Below are 20,789 nucleotides of genomic sequence, written 5' to 3'. Positions count from 1 at the left end.
ATATATGCAATAAACTTACATACTTCATTAGTTGAGAATTAATCGGACATTGCATTTAAGGATCCGATAATAATTATGTTTGGGAAATGGAGTTGTATATCCTCTCTTCAAAATTGGACGGATAAGGGTGATTGTGTAAAAATACTTGAGCACTATCTAACACTATTATTTTATAATATTATTTGTTTCAACTATTTACAAAATTGCCACCGTGTGGCCAGCCACATTGTGGCCGCATAGCATTATTGTTTTTGATAGCCAAAGCAGAACAAGTAAGAATGATGCTAAATGGCCACATTATGGCCAGCCATAATATTAAAAAATTATTAAAATTTTATGTAATTAATGCTTAATTGTTGAAATTTATTTGTTGAAATTTATGTATCTAGAAAGTGATAATTTTTTAAAGACTAATATACCCTCATATATTAATAGTTATGTAGTAGTAGAATATATTGTATTTGTAACTTAAATAAGTAGTGTTCGTATATTTGTATCCAACTAATAATACGACTTGGACTTCAAATTCCATTCTTCATTCTTGACTCAATTGGAAAATCAATAAATCCAAAGGCATGACGAAAAAAATTATTTTTCCTAATTTTATCCCAATGCCTACATTTAAAAAACATTGAACCATATAATTTAATGATTTTGATCAATTTTAACTATAATAATCTTTAATTATTATAAAATTATTTAGTAATCAAACATGCATTTACTTGTAATCAAACACGTACATATTTTAATAATTCAAAATAAGATACTAAAAATTATTTATCCAGATTATTTAATATGTACTGTATGATTAATTTTGAAGTATTAATAAAATATGCTTCTAATATTTCAATTCTATTATTAGTGATTATTTATGTTTAGCTTCACTTGTTTAATTTAAACTAATTTAGTTTATTGTTTATAGTATAACTTATCCTATATATTGATATAAAAACAATTCAATTTTAGTTATACTACATATTAACTTACTGTTTAATTATAGTAAAATAATTTAATTTTAACCAAAAACACATACTATAATACAATATTAATAATTTATCAAAATAATTCAAATTTAATTATTTACTAAATTTTAACTTTTATAACTAATTTTAAATATAATGTCTATTTAACCGTGGTGTTACTATAACACAACCTACTCACTAATAACTAATATAAGGAAATGTAATGCCATATAGTCACGACTTACTTTTGAAATTATAGAGAAAATTGATAAATTAAATTTTAAATCTATGTCTGTTTAATTATATAAAATATCAATAGTAGCCATCAATTGTTTAATATCACAATGCCACGTCTTACTATTATCATTAAGACATTTACACCAACATCATGAAAAATGTTCATAGTTCTCATATCTATTCCCTTGGCTATCCATGGATCATATTTTTTTCTACTTTATTCATTTTTTATTTCAATGTATATTTATATATTATGATTAAATTAAATATTCAGTTTAATAAAATTACGAGATTCATTAAAATAAAATTTTTATGTGCATATTAAAATAATTACTCCCTTCGTCCCACATAATTTTACATACTTTGACCCGGCACGGGTTTTAAGAAATGTAATGAAAAGTGAGTTGAAATAGCTGGTGGGATGTTGGTCCTACTTTTAAAGTATTAGTTTTATAATAAAATGAGAGTAGGAATAGGTTAGTGGAATATGAGGTCTACTACCAAAAATGGTAAAAGTGAAATGGGTAAAATTATGTGGGACGACCAAAAATGGAATACTGGGTAAAATTATATAGGACGGAGGGAGTACAATTTTATAATAACATTCTAAATTTTAGATTAAATCTACCATTTGAGATGCTATTAGTATATGAAACTAAAAAACTTAATTCGATTGAATATTGAATTTTGATTTTGGATTTAATGGTATATTTTTATTAATCTTAGTTTTATTTTAATAATTGAGAATGTAACATCTAAAAATGTTAACTAACACTAGAAAGTAATAGGAGTATCATAATATTCAAATAAGGTATGGTATATAATAAAAAGAATACCTACTTAAGAAAATATAAAAATAATAGTATATGAAACTAATCTACTTAATAATGATATAATGCTACTAATATATCATTACTGATTTATGGCCAAACTCACCCTATTAATAGTTTAGTACCATGACCTTTAGATGTGTTGAATATAAGTTAACATATTATCTACATAAGTTAATATTATTACTATTATATGTTGTTGTTATTATTATTATTATTATTATTATTATTATTATTATTATTATTATTATTATTATTATTATTATTATTATTATTATTATTATTATTATTATTATTATTATTATTAGTTATTGGTATATAATTGTATTATGTCATATGATAGTTATTTTGGCAATAATGATGGGGGTCCTATTCTAATGCTTATAGCATCCTAATCCAAAATCAAGACTAAATCTCCACCCATGGATTTTAAAATGAGTGGATGAGATTAAAGCTCACAAAATCTCAATAAATAGTAGACAAAATATCAACAAAAGGGTAATATCGTCATTATGTTATCATATGATAATTTTCGTGAGTGTTTTTTTATATCAACATTGTGTATTACAAATATCAACAATATGACATTAGAATATCAACACAAGGACAAGAAAATATCAACACATTTTTATTGAGATTGGACATGCATAATATTGAGATTTTGCCTACAATATATTGAGATTTTTTGTTGCATTTGTTGAAAATAGCTGCTTATCAACATGTACGAAAATTGAAATATAATTTATCAAATTTCATCACCCGAACATCGTCGGAACATATGCAATTGAGATCTCGTTGGAATCCTTATTAAATTATCTTTAATTTGATATATTTTTGCGACAAAATAATTTAAATTGAGAGAGTTACGTAAATTTAAAGATTTGAGATGATTTTGAGGAGAGGTAAAGTAGTTAGTTATAATTACTACATATAGGATTTGACATTAATACTCTTTTAATTTAATTAATAATTATTTAAATTTAAAATATATTACACTTGGCATTATATTAATCACAAGATCTTCTAATCTAATGGTTGAAAATTGGTCTCAATTTGAGATTGGTAATTAGTTAGGAATTGATTACATCCCTAATGATGGTTATATAATATTCTAGTAGTTTTTGTAATGTAATAATATTATATATTTTACATAATATATCGTGGGAATATTCTAATATACCAATTATTTATAATATTAATATGTGGCATATATAAATGAAATTAAACTTTCGATTATATGGTACAATTATAATAATATTAAGTAATTTTATGATATGCAATACAATTATATATATAAATGCATATTCAGGAAAAATGGCTAACAAATTAGAATAGCTAGCATGAACATTGTGTACAAGATTAGTTAATCTTATTTAACGTGATCGTAAAATATATCAACCATATGCAAGCGTACATACTTATTAGCATAATTTTTATATAATATATTGATATCTTTTACTAAGATATGGTATGATTTATTTCTAATATATCCATATATATTTGTTTAATGTATTGAAGATTGTACATAATTTAAAGATTTATCATTAATTTTCTTGGAAATAAATATTTGTCATTATTATATAGAGAATGTTATATATATAAATTTGAAGTCAAATATTACTTCTCCTAATATTTATCGAAATAGTGGGAAAAGGGCTATTATGTAAAATCAACTTAGCATTAATTATTACTATTAATTTATTACATTAACTATTATAATTATTTACAAAAATGCCACTGTGTGCAGTGGCGGAGCCAAGAATTTTACGGTGGGGGGCCCAAACGACCATTGAAATTTGTGTTCAGTGCTAATGAGACACGAAAACAGCTCGTACATAAGCAATATAAAAAGCCACAAGTGAAAAATAGATGATGAATATGTTAGAATATACTCCCTCCGTTCTATAGTAATGGAGGCAATTCTTTACGCACGGAGATTAAGAAAAATTGTGTTAGGTGAGTTAAGTAAAGAGAGAATAAAGTGAAAAATGAAAAAAGTAGAGAGATTAAGAGAGAAAAAAGTACTCCCTCCGTTCCCTCATAGTTGAGGCAGAACTTTTCGGCACGGAGTTTAAGAAATGAATGTTGAGTGTGTTAATAAATAGATAAAAAGGTAAGAAAGAGAAAAAAGGTAGAGAGAATAAAGTAATAAGTGAATAAAGTAGAGAGAATAAAGTAAGAGAGAGTAACGTAGGAGAGGGGAAAAAGTTACTATATATGAAAATGACTCAACTATGAGGGAACTTTCTGAAATGGAAAAATGACTCAACTATGAAGGAACGGAGGGAGTAAGAGACACTAAAAGTAGGTGTGGAAAAATGTGTTGACTTTTACTAAAAAAAGAAATGGTAAAATGACTCTATTACTATGGGACGGATGGAGTACTATAACACCAATTTTATTATTAATAATATATTTACATATTTATTAGACCAGAGTTATTATTCCAAATTTTTTATAGAAAAAAAAATAAATAAAATTGATTTTATTAATAGTATCATGTAACATTTAAAATATTTAGAGTCAAAGGATCAGTTTGTACTCTTAAATTATAAAGACCATTTTCTTCAATTACAATATAAAATGATTTATATAAAATTACGAGCGAAAAAAAAGTAATAATAGTTTCTAATGTAAGAAAATCTAATATATAAATAAATATGAGAACATAAAAAAATATTACTAAATCAAGAAAGAAGAAAAAAAACCAAATGAACAACAAGCATAGAACCTTACTAATATATAAAGCTAAAGATTCAAAAATGTAACGAGCATATTTTTAAATATGAAAACTGCTCTAGGAGAGTTTTGAACCTTGGAACTCACAAATAAATGACCAACACTGACACCAACTGCGCTAATTTGTTGACATGGTAAACATTGCATACGCATAAATATATAGTAATTAGGAAAATGGCTGAGGGGCCCAAGGGCCCCCCTAGACCCACCGTGGCTCCGCCCCTGACTGTGTGGCTGGCCATATTATGGCTGCAAAGCATTACCGAACAAGTAAATTATGGTACACATAGTTTGTTGGCAGACATTGAATTGGGATGAGGAACATAGAATTAGGTTGCAATAAATGATTAGAATTCAATTGTGTTGACCTAATTCTTCCGATGTTCAGTTTTTTTATTGTTTATTTGATATTTCATCTCTGAATTTGTGAATATTGCTACTGGTTTTGCTGTGCGGCAGTGCTTTCCTGTTTTCAAGAGCTACTGGGCTATCAGCTATCCAGATCAATCTTAGCGATACCAAATTTATTACAACACCACATGTATTATATGAATCTAAGCGAGACCAAATTTTATGTTGTGTGGCTGATGATGAGATCGCACAGATCAATCAATGATCGTCAATCCTCATAAATGCGCCACTCATCGGTTTCCGGATTCTCCTTGCTATCCATATCCAGTAGTACCATCAGCTATATAAGAATTTATAGGAGGAAAGAAGTCGTAAAAGTTTAGAAAATTAATGGAATAAAATGTGTGGGAAGGAGAAAGGGCTGGAAATTCATGGCGTTTTTCAAACGGAAAAACCCTTCATAAACCTGACATTTATTTTTAATAATCGACCGTAAAAATATTTTTTTATTCATCAACTCCCCTAAATTTATTAATAAAAGACAATTTTAATTAAATTATAATTTTTAATTTAAAATGGCAGTTTTGTAAATATCTCCAGAACTCCCTTTTTATATGTGTATAAACAGATGATAAAAAGAACTACGGAAATATGATACTCCCTCCGTCTCATAAAAATATGTTTCATTTTCATCCGTACCACAAAAATATGTGCATTCCATTTTTGAAAAATTATATCAATTTAATAACGTTGGTCCCACTATCCACTGACACTACTTTAACTATCATTTTCCTCCTCTCCTTATTACTTTACCAATTTTGTCTTAATTCTAATGCCATACTCATTGCCCATATTTTTTATTTCCGACGAAGTTGCTGTTTAAGAAATTCATCCGAAAATGTAATTTCGGAAAAGTAAAAGGACCAATTTGCAATTTCGAAAACCTTTAAAATTCTGTTATTTTCGGTTAGAAAATGAACAGACGCGCCTGTTCATGTTTATAAACCGATCCGATCGTTACTTATGGTTCTGATCATCTTCAACAATTAGCATTCGAAAAAGTTCAAACAATCTTCTGAATTTTATCCGATCGAATAGTTTGGTAGAACCGCCAAATTTATTTGATCTGAAAGTGTTTATCACGACTTTCAGATATCCGTTTTCTGTTCTATATATTGAATCTCCCCAACAAAGATCAAATCAATTTAAAATGTCGAACAAGGAAACGGTGAAGAAAGGAACGAAAGGTTTCGCGAAGTTGGATAAGTTTGGTGGCCAGGATTTCAGACGCTGGCAGAAGAAGATGCATTTCATGCTGACGAATCTCAAGGTCGTGTATGTTCTGAGTACTCCCATGCCCGAGGCTGTTGAAAACGAAACTCTGGAACAGACGAGGAGGCGGATGAAGTGGGAGAACGATGACTACATATGTCGTGGTCACATCTTAAACGGTATGTCTGATTCTCTGTTTGATGTGTATCAAAATGTTGAGTCTGCTAAGGAATTGTGGGATTCCCTCGAAGCCAAATATATGGCAGAGGATGCCTCTAGCAAGAAATTTCTTGTTGGTAATTTTATTAACTATAAAATGGTTGATTCGAGGCCTGTCATGGAACAATACAACGAGTTGTTGAGGATATTGGGACAGTTTTCCCAATATGATATGAAGATGGATGAATCCATTTCTGTCTCTAGCATTATTAATAAACTGCCACCTTCTTGGAAGGATTTTAAAAATAATCTGAAACATAAGAAGGAGGAGTTGAATTTGGTCGAACTGGGACATGACTTCCAAATTGAACAGTCCATACGTGATGTGGAAAAGAGCTCTGTTGGTAATGCTAAAAACATGGTTGGTTCTTCTGTGAACATGGTGGAAGAGGGTGAATCCTCAAAGGCTGGTAAAGAGAAACGTAAATTTCAAGGCAAACGGAAGTTTCAAGGGAATAACAGTAAGGAAGGGAATAAGAAGCCCAAACTGACTTGCTGGAAGTGTGGCAAATCCGGGCACTTCAAGAAGGATTGTAAGTCTGGAAAGGGTGGAGGAAAAGGGAAAAAACGAGGCTGGTCCAAATGGATCCAAGGATCCTGAAAAGCAATCAGGTTCGTTTTTTGTACCTAATGATCATTCGGTTGAGAATAATTATGCATCAATAATCTCTGAAGCATTTTATGTGTAGGATGATGATCTCTCATGGTGGATTGATTCGGGTGCAACATGTCATGTATGCAAGGATCGTCAATGGTTCAAGGACTTTAAACCAATTGAAGATGGATCTTCCTTGAAGATGGGCAATGTTGCAACTGAACCAATCAAAGGAATAGGATCTGTTAGCCTAGTATTTACCTCTGGAAATTCCTTATTGTTAGAAAATGTTGTTTATGTACCTGGAATTCGTAAAAACTTAGTTTCTGGTATTGTATTGAATAGTTGTGGCTATAAACAAGTGTTAGAAAGTGATAAATACATTCTGTCAAGGCATGGTAATTTCATTGGTTTTGGTTATCTATGTGGCATGTTTAAGTTGAATTTAGATGTCTCTTTTGTTAATAATTTTGTTTGCATGACTTCTACTAGTTCTAGTAATCATGTTAGTAAATCAGAATTGTGGCATGCTAGACTTGGACATGTACATTACAAGAGATTGAAAGATATGTCGAAAATGAGTTTAATACCAGCATTTGAGTTGAATGGTGAAAAGTGTAAAACTTGCATGTTAACTAAGATAACTAGACGACCTTTCAATAAGAATGTCAATAAAGAAACTAAGGTATTAGAACTTATACATAGTGATTTGTGCGATTTTCATTCGACTCCATCACTTGGTAATAAAAAGTATGTAGTTACTTTTATCGATGATGCTACTAGATTTTGTCATGTCTATCTATGTCATTCAAAAGATGAAGCTCTTGATAAATTTAAAATCTTTAAAGAAAGTGTAGAGCTTCATCATGGTGTGAAGATTAAAACTCTTCGCACTGATAGGGGAGGTGATTATTATGATCCAACATATTTTGAATCTACTGGAATAATACATCAAACGACTGCTCCATATACACCACAACAAAATGGTGTAGCGGAAAGAAAGAATAGAACGTTGAAAGAAATGATTAATTCAATGTTGTGTTATTCTGGCCTAAGTGAAGGATTTTGGGGTGAGGCTATGTTAACAGCCTGTTATTTGTTGAATAGAGTTCCTAATAAAAGGAACAAGATAACTCCTTATGAACTTTGGCATAAGAAACCACCAAAACTGAGTTATCTCAGAGTTTGGGGTTGTCGAGCAGTGCTAAGACTGACTGACCCTAAAATGAAAACCATAGGTCAAAGAGGTATAGATTGTGTGTTTCTTGGCTATTCTGAAAATTCTGTTTGTTATAGGTTCTATGTAATAGAACCCAATGACTATGTATCTGTGCACTCTATTATTGAGTCAAGGGATGCTGATTTTGGTCATGAGGATAGATTCACGTCTATACCTAAACCTGGAGACATGACTGTAAGGTCTAGTAACTCTGGTATAACTGCAAAAGTGATTGATACACCTCCTAATGTTAGGAGAAGTGGTAGAGCAAGAAAAGCTAAGTCTTTTGGAAATGATTTTCAATTGTACTTACTTGAAGGATCAAGAAATGAGATTAATTTTCAATATCAATATTGCTTTACTATTGGTGATGATCCAAGGACCTACAAAGAAGCTATGGCTTCAAGGGATTCTGCATTTTGGAAAGAGGCAATCTAAGAGGAGATGGATTCTATAATTTAAAATGGTACTTGGATACTGACTGATTTACCACCTGGTTGTGAAGCTTTAAATAGCAAATGGATCTTCAAAACGAAGATGAAGGTGGATGGAAGCATAGACAAATATAAAGTCAGATTGGTTATCCAAGGCTTTAGACAAAAGGAAGGCATTGACTACTTTGATACCTATGCTCCTGTTGCTAGGATTTCCACAATTAGATTATTGTTAGCACTTGCTGCTATACATAATCTTGTAATTCACCAAATGGATGTTAAGACTGTCTTCTTGAATGGTGAATTAAATGAAGAGATTTATATCAAACAACCAGAAGGCTTTGTCATGCCTGGTAATGAACATAAGGTTTGTAAATTGGTAAAATCTCTTTATGGACTAAAGCAAGCCCCTAAACAATGGCATCAGAAGTTTGATGACGTGGTGTTGTCTAATGGTTTTGTATTAAACCAAGCAGACAAGTGTGTATATAGCAAATTTGATGCTACCGGTAAAGGAGTTATCATTTGCTTATATGTGGATGACATGTTGATCTTTGGTACTGACCAAGATCAAGTTGATAAAACAAAGGCATTTTTGTCATCTAAGTTTGAGATGAAAGACATGGGGAAGGCTGATGTGATTCTTGGAATTAAGATCACACATGGAGAATAAGGAATTTCCATTTCTCAATCACATTATATTGAGAAGATGTTGGAAAAATTTAACTTCAAAGATTGTTCTCCAGTTAAGACTCCTTTTAATCCTAGTGCAAAACTCGTGCCTAATAAAGGAGTTGTTGTGAATCAGCTTGAATATTCAAAGGCTATTGGATCACTAATGTATACTATGATTAGTACTAGACCCGATATAGCCTTTGCAGTTGGAAAGTTGAGTCGATATACTCATAATCCAAGTTTAATCCATTGGCAAGCCATGAATCGAGTATTTAAGTACTTAAAAGGAACAATGGATTATAGGTTGTCTTATTCTGGATTTCCTTCTATTCTTGAAGGTTTTTCGGATGCAAGTTGGATCACCAATATGGAAGATCATTCTTCCACAAGTGGTTGGGTGTTTCGTCTTGGAGGTGGTGCTATATGTTGGGCATCAAAGAAACAAACTTGTATCACGTATTCAACAATGGAATCAGAGTTTGTGGCATTAGCAGCAGCTGGTAAAGAGGCTGGATGGCTAAGAAATCTAATATATGAAATTTCATTGTGGCCTAAACCGATATCACCTATATCTATCAGATGTAATAGTGCAGCTACCTTGGCTAAGGCATATAGTCAAGTGTATAATGGAAAGTCAAGACACTTAGGTGTTAGACATAGCATGATTCGTGAACTTATTATGGATGGTGTGATATCTGTGGAGTTTGTGAGAACTTACGACAACTTAGCTGATCATTTAACCAAAGGGTTGAGTAGAGATCTTGTGTACAAATCGGCTAAAGGGATGGGATTAAAGTCCACTACAAATCTCTGATATTAAGATAACCAATTCCCATTTAGTATGACACTAGATGCAGAATTCAATGTGGAAGACTTAATATTTGGAGATTGGAACACATTTGAAAATCGTCCCAAGGTATGTGTTCGGACCTACAAGTTTAGGAGGTTGAATGTATATATTCTATATAGTTCTTTTGAAAAATTGCAAATGTAGGTGCAAGAATAAAGGAGCTACCTATATAAACATGAAGTTTAGCCGCTTCAAGAAGCTGGGACTTGGTTTCGATATGTTTATGAAGGATAAGGACATGGGCTAGTAAAATATAGTGTCAAGATAGAACATATGCGTATGTAAACTTTTATGTACATTATCTTCGTGTATTCAATATGACTTCCCAAGGTTCAATCCTTAGTGACCCCCGGGGTCAGGGGCGGAGCCACGGTGGGTCCAGGGGGGCCCTTGGGCCCCTCAGCCATTTTCCTAATTACTATATATTTATGCGTATGCAATGTTTACCATATCAACAAATTAGCGCAGTTGGTGTCAGTGTTGGTCATTTATTTGCGAGTTCCAAGGTTCAAAACTCTCCTAGAGCAGTTTTCATATTTAATAATATGCTCGTTACATTTTTGAATCTTTAGCTTTATATATTAGTAAGGTTCTATGCTTGTTGTTCATTTGCTTTTTTTTCTTCTTTCTTGATTTAGTAATATTTTTTTATGTTCTCATATTTATTTATATATTAGATTTTCTTACATTAGAAACTATTATTACTTTTTTTTCGCTCGTAATTTTATATAAATCATTTTATATTGTAATTGAAGAAAATGGTCTTTATAATTTAAGAGTACAAACTGATTCTTTGACTCTAAATATTTTAAATGTTACATGATATTATTAATAACATCAATTTTATTTTATTTTTCTATAAAAAATTTGGAATAATAACTCTGGTCTAATAAATATGTAAATATATTATTAATAATAAAATTGGTGTTATAGTACTCCATCCGTCCCATAGTAATAGAGTCATTTTACCATTTCTTTTTTTAGTAAAAGTCAACACATTTTTCCACACCTACTTTTAGTGTCTCTTACTCCCTCCGTTCCTTCATAGTTGAGTCATTTTTCCATTTCAGAAAGTTCCCTCATAGTTGAGTCATTTTCATATATAGTAACTTTTTCCCCTCTCCTACGTTACTCTCTCTTACTTTACTCTCTCTACTTTATTCACTTATTACTTTATTCTCTCTACCTTTTTTCTCTTTCTTACCTTTTTATCTATTTATTTAACACACTCAACATTCATTTCTTAAACTCCGTGCCGAAAAGTTCTGCCTCAACTATGAGGGAACGGAGGGAGTACTTTTTTCTCTCTTAATCTCTCTACTTTTTTCATTTTTCACTTTATTCTCTCTTTACTTAACTCACCTAACACAATTTTTCTTAATCTCTGTGCGTAAAGAATTGCCTCCATTACTATAGAACGGAGGGAGTATATTCTAACAAATTCATCATCTATTTTTCACTTGTGGCTTTTGATATTGCTTATGTACGAGCTGTTTCCGTGTCTCATTAGCACTGAACACAAATTTCAATGGTCGTTTGGGCCCCCCACCGTAAAAATTTTGGCTCTGCCACTGCCCGGGGTATTCGAATGTATGGAATGTGTAATGTACTAAGGTGGAATTCAATCGTTACAATATTTTATTTATGCAAAAGCTTGAATGTTTGAGATGACTTGTTTTAGTTAATCAAGGATTGCACTAAAATAGGGAAGGATTGTTGGATATTTTAGTGTAATTGGATTAACTTGATCTATCGGTATTGTTATAACGATACATCATATAAGTATGGAGGCTGCGGAGTGCACACTTATTTGAATTCGTTATGATGTTAGGGGCGAAGCCCCTGAACAAATGAACGGGGGTCCGGGGGCAGTGCCCCCTGATAGCCGGGTCCAAGGGGCGGCAGCCCCTGCCTGGGGTCGAGCTGTTTAAGAAATTCAGCTTGGAAATTTTTTATTTCTGACGAAATTCTGTTAGTTTCGGTTAGAAAATGAACAGACGCGTCTGTTCATGTTTATAAACCGATCTGATCGTTACTTATGGTTCTGATCATCTTCAACAATTAGCATTCGAAAAAGTTCAAACAATCTTCTAAATTTTATCCGATCGAATAGTTTGGTAGAACCGCCAAATTGATTTGATCTGAAAGTGTTTATCACGACTTTCAGATATCCGTTTTCTGTTCTATATATTGAATCTCCCCAACAGATCATGATCTCACCACTCGTTGTGTAATAGCTACGAGCTAAATATGCATCCACAAATTATATGCCATGAATTAGATTGAGGATCTATATCAGTATATCTTTTCCATAGGCCATATTATTTAAACTTGCCCAGACAAATATAAATAAAATAATAGTACAACACTTAGTTCAAATGTATAATCTGTGCATGTCGTGACTAATTACTATTTGGATGTTTGGTTGAATAAATGCCAAATTAAACACAAGGCCAAACCTATTGTTTGGTTGACCATAGTCATAAGGATTGTAATGTTGTGCTGCCTCTTTTGCCCCTAGGGTTGCAGTCGAATTTCAGATTTGCATATTCATAAAATCGTGAATCTCCCTCTCAGAATTTAGACATTTGCGCGCCTTTTTTTCGGAGAAGTCTCACCCCCATCAGCAGCGATTGCAAAATTCCTCCAAGAGAGAAGATCTAAATCCCATCCAGGTTAGAGGATAAGAAAGTGGTTCGCTCATTCCCTGATTTACACTTGATTTTAGGTTGTGATTCTCGGTTTTCCATACTCTGTTCCCTATTTTTTTCTTGACGAGAACAACATAGTGGTTGTGATGTATGTTGAGCCTATGACACTGTAATTTCAATGTAAAATATTGGTTTGAAGGTTTACATTATCGGCTAAATTTCTTGCAATTGATGTTTTGTGTAGTTTGTTTGGCTAGCGCTACCGCAAATGTGTTGGTATGTTGTATTTGTTTAACTATGCTTACTGAGTTAGTTTGAATGTGACTCTTGCTCGTTTATTCTTCGAAGCTATGTCCGATTATCGAAGATTTGTACCCTCCGGAAATGGTAGCCAGAACACACAAGGTTTGGGATTTCATGAACAAAATCATGTCCTTAGTCTGGTTTCGTATGCATACTTACACATTTCTTTTACTTGATGCCCTACATTCCTCAATTTGTCCCAGAGAGAAGCCAATACCGAAGGGCGAACGATCGCAGAGCTGTTATTCCACGTCGTTCTTGGACTGACCATGAAGAGGCTGTCCTTGTGGCTGCCATGAAGGATTTGGTGGCCCGTGGGATGAAATCAGATAATGGGTTCCGAGGAGGCTACTTGGGCAAGATTGAAGCATGGCTGTGAAAGGAGTTTCCTAGAACTGACTTGAAAGCCAATCCGCATATTCAGTCTAAGATAACGGCGGTCAAGAAAAGCTACAACTTACTGGCCAAAATTCTTGACCGTAGTGGTGTCGGTTTCAATGTGCATGGAGATTTTAAGATCGATTGCGAAGATGACTAGTGGGATCAAATCGTTAAGGTTTGTTATGTTTAACTAGTCGTTGAATAGTTGGCACTATAGTCTCTCTTCAACATATTTTTCTTAGCTTGAACATACTTGTATCTTCTCACGCAGCAACACAGCGGTGCTCGCGGCATGCGCACGGGGTCATGGCCTTATTGGGAGGACTGGAAGGTTATCTTCGGCAAGGACAGGGCAACTGGTGGACAGGCAGAATGGGTTGCTGATGCGGCGGATAGTTCGCCAGATGCGCCTGTTACTGAGATAGGCGAGAGCAGTGACTATCATCCTAGCTTCGATGATTTTCTGGGTGAAGATGAGCAGATGCAGTCCATGTTTGCAAATAATGGTGTTGAAGACAGCAGCACGCAGAGCAGGGCGAACGCTACTCCAAGCGCTAGGGTGAACGCTACTACAAGCGGTGGGGCGAATGGTACTGCAAGCGGCCACCCTCCTCCAAAAAACAAGCACAAACGCAAAGTCCGGGAGAATGATAACGACATAGTTGAGCTACTCGGAAAGCTGCACGATGAGACCAACGCTCGTTTGGAGACTTTGTAATTACGCATTGGGTACGAGATGGATTTGGGTAAAAAAAGGGCGGAGATCTTTCATCATTTGGGCAACATACCAGAGCTGACCGAGAATGAAAGGTATGATCTGTGCGACATCATTGGTAAGGAGAACTCCCGGCTAGAGATCTTCATAGGACTTCCAGATACTTCGAAGGCCGTATATGCGAAGCGTGTCCTGGAGAAAGAGGGTTGCATCTAGCTGCCTTTGCATCGCCGCCTTTTTTTGTCTTATGAATATTATGGTCTTTTGCACAATTTCGGCCTTTATTAACCGGTGGTGTAGTATGAAGACACATCTGTAGACCAAACCGTAATTGTGGTTTTTGTGTGCATGTTTTAGGATGTTGTTTTGGTTATGTAATTAAGGTCGACGCTAAGACCTCTAAAAACTAATTAAGGTCGATGCTTAATTATGTCTATCTAACTTCAGTACCTTGCATCTTATTTGGTCTCCTTTTAATTTTTGTGAATGATATGCTTTACAGCTCCTTTATTGCAATATCGAACAACAGCTTGAATGGGAATGATGCAATGATTCATGAGTTAACCAGTCCATATACTTCTTATTTCCCCATTAGCTATATACACCAATCAGATACTGCAATGCAACTCCATTTAAATATGATAATGCATAATAGCTTAAATTTATTCATTATAATAGCCGCAAAAAACAACCTTGTGATACAATGAAAATCGTTCTTCATATGCAAGAACCTTGGACATCAAGATTAGCTAAAAATAGAGGCAAAATAAACTAGCTTAAGCTCCGATAATGAAGACACATGGCTACATATAGAGGTGTCTTTCCAAACGAGGCCATGCTCTTGTTATCCCATTTAAAAGTGGGGCTTCCCTAGCACCCTCCAATACATCCTTGGACTGTTCGATGCACATGAGTAGGCCAACGTGGGACTGTTTGGTGGCAACGGCCGAGGCAAAACACGAGAACTTTCTTCCTCGACCTTCCTTTCCACCTCTCCTTCCCTTTTGTTGGTCAACTCCCGGTCAAGAGAGTTGTTTCCCCGAACATCAGTTTGCGTCGGGCAAATGACAAGGGCTGGTTGCTATTCACTTCCCCATATTCAACATCCGGGGGGGCTTCATTCCTTTGCCAGCGCGCACCGGTTCTTGAGTTTGAGAGTCACTCAGCACGATCACCGTGTTATCTTGCTCCTCTTTGACGACTTTCAGTCAGAACAGCTCGTCGAGCTGATTGTATGCGGGATCGCCACGTCGGTAATAAGCTCCGAGAAGTGGGTTTCGCTTCAACAAAACCAAAGTATACATGAGATCAAAAAACCTTAAAACTCACGTCGAAATATGTAGTGATATACTTACCTCAAGAACTTGAGGCCAATTGGGGGCAGACACAATTACGATGTTGGTCGCCGCGTTCCAGTAAGTCCCCTCCAACGCTACGATCTCATTAAAAGTGTTATACCGCTTCTCCAGAAAATGCAAACGATCCACAAGATCATACCACTCAAATACAAGACCAAGCTGCTTTTCAATCGCAATCTTGGCCTCGGCGATGAAGTGGCTGGGAAAACAGAGCCCTCGCAACCTGCAGCAAGTTTCAACCTTATCATCGTCCAGATTGATGCGTAGAGGAATGTGCTTTGCTTGGGTAAGTTGTCTGACATTTTGTTTCGAAGAAGAGGAGTTGAAAGCAAGTTCTGTTTTGTGAATAGTATGGAGTATACATGGTGGCCATATATATAAAACGCTGCTTGATGAAGATACACAAGTACAAGTATTTAAGATTTTTGACATGTAACCACCCAATTAAATTGAGAGGCGCCGAATGCAGAGGGCAGTTTCATGAATTAATTGATGTTCATTGATGGTGTGATATAGAAGGGATGCACTAATTTAGTTTTTTCACTAGCAGACCCCTATTGATGGTGTGATATAGAAGGGATGCACTAATTTAATTTTTTCACTAGCAGACCCCTAGCTAAGGAGTAATGTCGTCTGTGATGGGTTGGTTCATGTCCAATCCACTTTCTTCAATAGCCATGTAAACATAATAACCTCAAACCTCTCCAATGCTAGCAAAAAATATTGATCCAAAAGGAGTTCACATTCAATGGAACACTACATAAACAGAGCTATATGCTGTAAAAAGTCTGATGAAATATTCTAAAAGTAAAAAATATAAAAAAATATTAGTATTAAAATATACAAAATGGAGTGCATCTTAATAATTTTTGTGAAATACCAAAAGATAATTATGTTCAATGCATCTCCGTGTCACGAAACCATCAAAGATAGACTCATTATTTTTTTTTCTATTTTGCTTACAAATTTTTCCACTCAAAGTGATTCTTTAATCATTCAATCAACGTTATATTACTATTATTATTTGATGCACTTAAAATTAAAAATTCAACATCATTCTCTATTTTTTAAAATATCAGTAATTATACTGAAAAACAGCACAAGATTTATTAGAAGCAATTTCAGCAACATAAAATATTATTACTATTGCTACTATACAAACAAAATTATTATTTTAAGAGCCAACATATTTGTTTGAAACGGCTACTTTATCAAAATAACACATATCTACACAAAATCATATAAATTAAGAAAATGAGATACATAATTCTTTTCTTTTCTAATTGTCTCCATCCCCGACCCTGGCAAGAAAAGCGTAAACAGCACCACAAAACATAAAATATGGTTTACAAAATAGTTAAATAGGTTAAATACAAAAACCACCGTCAATAAGTTTATGCAATGTAGGCATCCTACAATTCAAACGAGGCAAAATAAGTCCAGTTGCAAACTAGAATACTTTCCCTAAAACAACCTCCAACAGCAACAATACCAAACCTATGACAACCAACACAAAGCTCATTTTAATTTCAGCTTCACATTGGCCACAAACTCCACTACCGTGTCCCCTACTAGCTCTCCTTTCATTTTTCTCCTCATCGATATTGTGCACTGTTTTTGTAGGGCGCCATGTTTGGGTCAAGACGTAGTCGGGTTGCGTGCATCACCATTCCTACTATGATAATCGTCACACCAATAGAAAGACCCCGAGTGGTTTCCATCAGTCGGACACTTGTAAAACCACCTACCGCAGTGTTTGGCATCTTTCCCAGCACATAACAACTTCATCTTGCCTTGAACACAAACACACGCGGGTATCATGTCAATGTCGGTTGTTGTCGTCGACATTAGGAGGCTGTAAATCACAAACAACGGATAAAAGATCAGACTGTGTTAAACCTGCATTAATTAGCACAATATAGATATAAAAGAAAGCAGAAATTATAGCAGATTTTATATATGAACTACATGATAATACATATATTGTTCCACATTGAGTTAGCCTAATCTTCTCTCATTTGAGTCCAAGCAGTTGATGTCTCTATTTGATCAACATATTCAATTTCAACATCAGCATCAGCATCAGCATCAGCATCAGCATCACCATCAGCATCATCTACCACGTCAATCTGTCTATTGGGTTGTTGGTCATCTCACCACGAATAAAATTGTGGAGTAAGAAGCAAGCCATTATCATCCGGATTTGGATCTTGATCGGATAGAAACTAGCACTTCGCAGAATGCCCCATCTCATTTTAAGAACTGAAAAAACTCGCTCGATAATGTTACGAGCTTTACTATGCCTTAAGTTAAACAATTCACGAGCATTTTGGGGTCTTTGGTTACCGATGCTCCATTCCTTCAGATGGTAACGAACATTTCTGAACGGCGTCAGAAATCCTTCACAATTTGCGTATCCATTATCGCATAGAAAATAATTTCCTAAGAATACCACAATCGGTCAAGATGGTGATGTACTTATAAACAAAGAAGAATCAATTTTGAAAAAAACAAAAAGTGTCAAAGACAATGGTATGTTTAAACCTCTTGGCACCCCTAATCCCCTTTCTCTACTGACGGCATCCCTTAGCACTCGAGAATCGCCGGCAGAACCCTCCCACCCTGGTAGAAAATACAAGAATCTCATGTTTCGATCGCAGACTGCAAGAGTGTTTGTTGATATTTGGCCCTTCCGACTTCGATAGCGTGGCTTATCCGTGTTACTGACAAGGACATTTATGTATGTCCCATCCAAAGCGCCAATACAGCCCTACGACGGATCATGTATATTTATAAAAATTCAACACACAGTTCATTCCCTTAAAATGTTATTGTATTGAGACTAAATGTTCATTACCTTAAAATGTTTCCACCGATTATCAACACAAGTGTTCGTTACAGGATCAGGTTGTGGCAGGAGAATGGTATGAAGTCTAAGAACTGCCTTCAGCACAAGATGGACGTAATGCGATATTGTCTCCCCGGACCGCTTAAAATCAAAACCAGAAGGACGAATTTTCTTGTGGTGGGCTAGGATACTTAGAAAAATAGCTACTTGTTCCTCTAGTTATACATATCTTCCATCTCGCATCCCACCAACGTCTCTTAACAAGATACATAAACGACCAAATGCATTCTTATCCATACGTAAGTTCACGAAACAATCTATGTCACTAATTTTTGTGAGTCTATTCATATGTCTTACTTGTTGGGGCATCCTATCTTTATGTGAATACCTAATTAGATTCAGTGTATTACGCCGGCCGCAACGTGCAATTCTTTTCAGATATACGTGCAACAGGATAAGGGTATGCATATGTAAGAGTTGCATTATCTCTTCTACCATTAGGTGCACGACTTTGGAAAAACGAAATGGACGAGCCATTACCACAGATGGTAATACTAGCAGCAGGATCAGACTACTGCACCAACAAAAGTTTCAGAATACGACATCGGAATAACCACACAAGTTATCGGCACACCAAACGTAAAGTAGATCTGAGCAGCGATAATCACAATTGTCTACCCATTACAACAAACTTTGCCGAAAAGCCCATGGAGTATACGACACATTTCTACAGAGAAAGCACATAGACTACTTGAAAAGCTCATCAACAGACCTCAAAAGTAATATTCGCAAAGTAAAAAGGGATTAAAAGAAGACATACATAAGCAATTGATAATTTTTAAAAACTAGATCCAAACGATTGCTCATAAAAATCAAACTGAAATGTCTGCAGATTTGCATAATATGGTTGCAAAGAGGATAAAATTTTACCCTCAGCAATCTAAATCGATTCTCTTCGAATGAAATTCCGCGACGAGTTTTGAGGACAACCAATATCTTCTGCTAAGCGAGATCCTTCAGAGGCAGCTTTAACTCTGTGTTGCGTCGGCAAATTTGAAATAAAATCATGAGGTTATGCAATTGGGGTAAGATCCAACAAAAACGGAGTCAAATCTGCAGAAAACCGATGTTAGAGAACGAAATAACCTTGCGCTTCCCCAATCGAGCCCTTGAGCAGAAACTTCCGTCGCCGGTTGATGAAGACAAGCACTTTCTTCCCGTCTGTGCAAGAGGTTTCGCACCTTGAGCTACTTCACCAAATTCGAATTGCAGTAATGAGAATGGGCAATTGGGGAAAAGTGGGTGTTAATCCGGCACGCAGATCAATGTCAGGTTATAAACCCACCAAAAAATCGCGATTCCAACACGGTGATTATTGAATGAATAGTGTGGGCCTAGCACTTTAAACACGGCCCAATGAAGAGAAACATATATTAACCAAACACTATGTATATTGCAGTTAAAAATTATAATCTGACCGAAACCTACCGAAACCTAACAACCAAACGCGCTCTTAGGTGTAATCTTTCTCCTGTTTGAACGGGCTAATTAATTTGTCCTATTTATACTTTGTCATCTATTCTTTCTTGTCAACTTCATTTTCACCCTCAGCTTTTGGCTATGGGACTAGTATGGAAAGGGCCGGTTAAAGGCTCCATAGGACGCTGATGTCCAATTCGGTCGGTCTTCAAGAGCATGGCAATTGCCTAGTTGGGTTCACCATTGAAAGAGAGAAATTTAATCTTTGAAGTGTGAACTAACTTTCAACTGGGCTCTGCTTTAAGTAGTATGGAGTAGTAGTAGTTAATTTTCAACTAGGCTTTACTTACACTTTACAAAATTCAATATTTACACAATATACACCAGCGGCCAGATCAAATATAGAACAAACAAACAAGACTTTTGTGAGTGTCTACCTCAACTATTTGAGAAAAAATAATTTTGCCCATCGTTCACAAGCATAAAGCTTTTAAATTTTGAACAAACACCAATCCAGGTAAGGTAAGGTAACAAAACACTTTTAAGCCCAAAAATTATATTTTTAATTATAGGTAGCAAAATGAGATTTTTTTTTTGGACATTTCAAAATAGAACCATAATATTACTACCTTCTCATCTGCATTTATAGGGGTAAATAGGGCCTCTCAAAT

The 20,789-nt window shown here is 34.6% G+C and overlaps 1 long non-coding RNA gene and 2 pseudogenes across 2 annotated transcripts; 1 reads left to right on the top strand and 2 right to left on the bottom strand.

Moving 5' to 3' along the window:
- The first annotated feature begins 14,010 nt into the window (after positions 1–14,010).
- Positions 14,011–14,649, top strand: LOC148933645 (uncharacterized; annotated as a pseudogene).
- Positions 14,650–17,019: 2,370 nt separating this feature from the next.
- Positions 17,020–19,968, bottom strand: LOC148933643 (uncharacterized). Its single transcript, XR_016134721.1, has 3 exons — positions 19,786–19,968; positions 19,570–19,673; positions 17,020–17,646 (listed from the first exon to the last, which is right to left on the bottom strand). It is a non-coding gene; the product is annotated as an uncharacterized LOC148933643 (long non-coding RNA).
- Positions 17,659–19,176, bottom strand: LOC148933644 (uncharacterized; annotated as a pseudogene). Its single transcript, XR_016134661.1, has 2 exons — positions 18,649–19,176; positions 17,659–18,561 (listed from the first exon to the last, which is right to left on the bottom strand). The product of XR_016134661.1 is annotated as an uncharacterized LOC148933644 (transcript).
- Positions 19,969–20,789: the final 821 nt, after the last annotated feature.

The sequence above is a fragment of the Salvia hispanica genome, chromosome 1 (genome assembly GCF_029641045.1).
Source record: "Salvia hispanica isolate PSC_SH4W2 chromosome 1, Shi_PSC_v1, whole genome shotgun sequence".
In the NCBI taxonomy this organism is placed as follows: Eukaryota; Viridiplantae; Streptophyta; class Magnoliopsida; order Lamiales; family Lamiaceae; genus Salvia; species Salvia hispanica.
The sequence above is the reverse complement of the archived record's forward strand: the minus strand, read 5'-3'. Positions and strand labels throughout refer to the sequence as shown.